This window comes from Triticum aestivum, chromosome 3B (assembly GCF_018294505.1).
Source record: "Triticum aestivum cultivar Chinese Spring chromosome 3B, IWGSC CS RefSeq v2.1, whole genome shotgun sequence".
Classification (NCBI taxonomy): domain Eukaryota; kingdom Viridiplantae; phylum Streptophyta; class Magnoliopsida; order Poales; family Poaceae; genus Triticum; species Triticum aestivum.
In genome coordinates, this window is record NC_057801.1 from 375,652,458 (window position 1) to 375,657,223 (window position 4,766).

Genomic DNA, 4,766 nt, shown 5'->3' on the forward strand with positions numbered 1-4,766 from the left:
CTAAAGCATAACCCCAAAGTGATAGCGGTAAATCGGTAAGAGAAGACATAGATCGCACCATATCCAACAGAGTGCGATTACGACGTTCGGACACACCATTACGCTGAGGTGTTCTAGGCGGCGTGAGTTGTGAAACAATTCCACATTTCCTTAAGTGCGTACCAAACTCATGACTCAAATATTCTCCTCCACGATCTGATCGTAAGAACTTTATTTTCCTGTCACGTTGATTCTCTACCTCACTCTGAAATTCCTTGAATTTTTCAAAGGTCTCAGACTTGTATTTCATTAAGTAGACATACCCATATCTACTTAAGTCATCAGTGAGGGTGAGAACATAATGATAGCCACCGCGAGCCTCCACACTCATTGGACCGCACACATCAGGATGTATTATTTCCAACAAGTTGGTTGCTGGCACCATCATTCCGGAGAACGGAGTCTTGGTCATTTTGCCCATGAGGCATGGTTCTCACGTGTCACATGATTCATAATCAAGAGACTCCAAAAGTCCATCTGCATGGAGTTTCTTCATGCGTTCGACACCAATGTGACCAAGGCAGCAATGCCACAAGTATGTGGGACTATCATTATCAACCTTACATCTTTTGGTATTCACACTATGAATATGTGTAACATCACATTCGAGATTCAGTAAAAATAAACCATTGACCAGCGGGGCATGACCATAAAACATATCTCTCATATAAATAGAACAGCCAATATTCTAGGATTTAAATGAGTAGCCATCTCGCATTAAACGAGATCCAGATACAATGTTCATGCTCAAAGCTGGCACTAAATAACAATTATTGAGGTTTAAAACTAATCTCATAGGTAAATGTAGAGGTAGCGTGCCGACGGCGATCACATCGACCTTCAAACCATTCCTGACGCGCATCGTCACCTCGTCCTTCGCCAGTCTCCGCTTATTCCGCAGCTCCTGTTTTGAGTTACAAATATGAGCAACTGCACCGGTATCAAATACCCAGGAGCTACTACGAGTACTGGGAAGGTACACATAAATAACATGCATAACACATATAACTTTGGTGTTTCCGGCCTTCTATCCGCTAAGTACTTGGGGCAGTTCCGCTTCCAGTGACCATTTCCCTTGTAATAAAAGCACTAAGTCTCGGGCTTGGGTCCATTGTTTGGCTTCTTCTAGGCAACTGATTTACCGCGCGGCAACTCCTTTGTCATCCTTCTTGAAGTTCTTTTACCCTTGTCTTTCTTGAAACTAGTGGTCTTATTCACCATCAACACTTGATGTTCCTTTTTGATTTCCACCTCCGCTGATTTCAGGATTGAATATAACTCGGGAATGGACTTCTCCATCCCCTGCATATTGTAGTTCATCACAAAGCTCTTGTAGCTAGGTGGGAGCGGCTGGAGGATCATGTCAATGACCGAGTCATCTGGAAGATTAACTCCTAGCTGAGACAAGCGGTTGTGCAACCCAAACATTTTGAGTATATGCTCGCTGACAGAACTGTTTTCCTCCATCTTACAACTGTAGAACTTGTCGGAGACTTCATATCTCTCGACCCGGGCATGAGCTTGGAAAACCATTTTCAGCTCTTGGAACATCTCATATGCTATGTGCTGCTCAAGACGCTTTTGGAGCCCTTGTTCTAAGCTGTAATAAGCATGCCGCACTGAACCAGGGAGTAATCATCACTACGTGACTGCCAGGCGTTCATAATGTCTTGATTTGCTGGGAAAATGGGTGCGTCACCTAGCGGTGCTTCAAGGACATATTCTTTCTTGGAAGCTATGAGGATGATCATCAAGTTTCGGACCCAGTCTGTATAGTTGCTACCATCGTCTTTCAGCTTGGTTTTCTCTAGGAACGCGTTGAAGTTGAGGGCAACATTAGCGTGGGCCATTTGATCTACAAGACATATTGTAAAGATATTTTAGACTATGTTCATGATAATTAAGTTCATCTAATCAAATTATTTAATGAACTCCCATTCAGATAGACATCCCTCTAGTCATCTAAGTGATACATGATCCGAGTCAACTAGGCCATGTCTGATCATCACGTGAGACAGACTAGTCATCATCGGTGAACATCTCCATGTTGATCGTATCCACTATACGACTCATGTTCGACCTTTCGGTCTCTTGTGTTCCGAGGCCATGTCTGTACATGCTAGGCTCGTCAAGTCAACCTAAGTGTTTTGCATGTGTAAATCTGGCTTACACCCGTTGTATGCGAACGTTAGAATCTATCACACTCGATCATCACGTGGTGCTTCGAAACAACAAACCTTCGCAACGGTGCACATTTAGGGGGAACACTTTCTTGAAATTTTAGTGAGGGATCATCTTATTTATGCTACTGCCATTCTAAGCAAATAAGATGTAAACATGACAAACATCACATGCAAATCATAAAGTGACATGATATGGCCAATACCATCTTGCGCCTTTGATCTCCATCTTTGAGGCGTGGCATGATCACCTTCGTCACCGGCATGACACCATGATCTCCATCATCATGATCTCCATCATCGTGTCTTCATGAAGTTGTCTCGCCAACTATTACTTCTACTACTATGGCTAACGGTTAGCAATAAAGTAAAGTAATTACATGGCGTTTTCAATGACATGCAGGTCATACAATAAATTAAGACAACTCCTATGGCTCCTGCCGGTTGTCATACTCATCGACATGCAAGTCGTGATTCCTATTACAAGAACATGATCAATCTCATACATCACATATATCATTCATCACATTCTTTTGGCCATATCACATCACATAGCATACCCTGCAAAAACAAGTTAGACGTCCTCTAATTGTTGTTGCATGTTTTTACGTGGCTGCTATGGGTTTCCAGCAAGAACGTTTCTTACCTACGCAAAAGCCACAACAGTGATATGCCAATTGTTATTTACCCTTCATAAGGACCCTTTTCATCGAATCCGATCTGACTAAAGTGGGAGAGACAGACACCCGCTAGCCACCTTATGCAACAAGTGCATGTTAGTCGGTGGAACCTCTCTCATGTAAGCGTATGTGTAAGGTCGGTCCGGGCCGCTTCATCCCATAATCTGTCGAACCAAGATAGGACTAGTAACGGTAAGCAAATTGAACAAACCAACGCCCACAACTACTTGTGTTTTACTCGTGCATAGAATCTACGCATAGACCTAGCTCTGATACCACTATTGGCTAACATAGCGATAATTGAAAATTTTCCTACGTATCACCAAGATCAATCTAGGAGATGCTAGCAACGAGAGAGAGGGAGTGCATCTTCATACCTCTTGAAGATCTCGAAACGGAAGTGTTACAAGAACGCGCATGATGGAGTCGTACTCGCGGCGATTCAAATCGCGGAAGATCCGATCTAGTGCCGAACGGACGGTGCCTCCGCGTTCAACACACGTACAACCCAGGGACGTCTCCTCCTTCTTGATCCAGCAAGGGGAGAGGAGAAGTTGAGGGAGAGCTCCGGCAGCACGACGGCGTGGTGGTGGAGCTTGTAGTATTTTTGCAGGGCTTCGCCAAGCTCTACGGAGGAGGAGGTGTTGGGGAGGGAGGGGCTGCGCCAGGGGAAGGGGTGCGGCAGCCCTCTCACCCCTCCCCCCCCCCCACTATTCATAGGAGTAAGGGAGAGTGGGGCGGCCCCCTCTAGATGCATCCAGAGGGGGGCGGCGGCCAAGGGGAGTCTTGCCCCCCAAGCTAGATGGGGGGCGCCCCCTTTAGGGTTTCCCCCAACCCTAGGCGCATGGGCGCTAGGGGGAAGTTGGCATCCAGCCCACCTAGGGGCTGGTTCCCCTCCATATTCATCCCATAGGGCCCTCCGGGGTAGGTGGACCCTCCCGGTGGACCCCCGGAACCCCTTCGGTGGTCCCGGTACAATAACAGTAAACCCCCGAACACTTCCGGCGATCGAATAAGGACTTCCCATATATAAATCTTCATCTCCGGACCATTCCGGAACTCCTCGTGACGTCCGGGATCTCATCCAGGACTCCAAACAACATTCGATAACCACATACTATTTCCCATAACAACTCTAGCGTCACCGAACCTTAAGTGTGTAGACCCTAGGGTTCGGGAATCATGCAGACATGACCGAGACATCTCTCTGTCCAATAACCAACAGCGGGATCTGGATACCCATGTTTGCTCCCACATGTTCCATGTTGATCTCATCGGATGAACCACGATGTCGGGGATTAGATCAATCCCGTATACAATTCCCTTTGTCCACCGGTATGTTACTTGCCCGAGATTCGATTGTCGGTATCCCAATACCTCATTCAATCTCATTACCGGCAAGTCTCTTTACTCGTTCCATAACGCATGATCCCGTGACCAACTCCTTAGCCATGTTGAGCTCATTATGATGATGCATTACCGAGTGGGCCCAGAGATACGTCTCCATCATACGGAGTGACAAATCCCAGTCTTGATTCGTGCCAACCCAACAGATACTTTCGGAGATACCTGTAGTGCACCTTTATAGCCACCCAGTTACGTTGTGACGTTTGGTACACCCAAAGCATTCCTACGGTATCCGGGAGTTGCACACTCTCATAGTCTAAGGAAATGATATTTGACATTAGAAAAGCTCTTAGCAAACGAACTACACGATCTTGTGCTATGCTTAGGATTGGGTCTTGTCCATCACATCATTCTCCTAATGATGTGATCCCGTTATCAACGACATCCAATGTCCATGGTCAGGAAACCACAACCATGTATTGATCAACGAGCTAGTCAACTAGAGGCTTACTAGGGACAT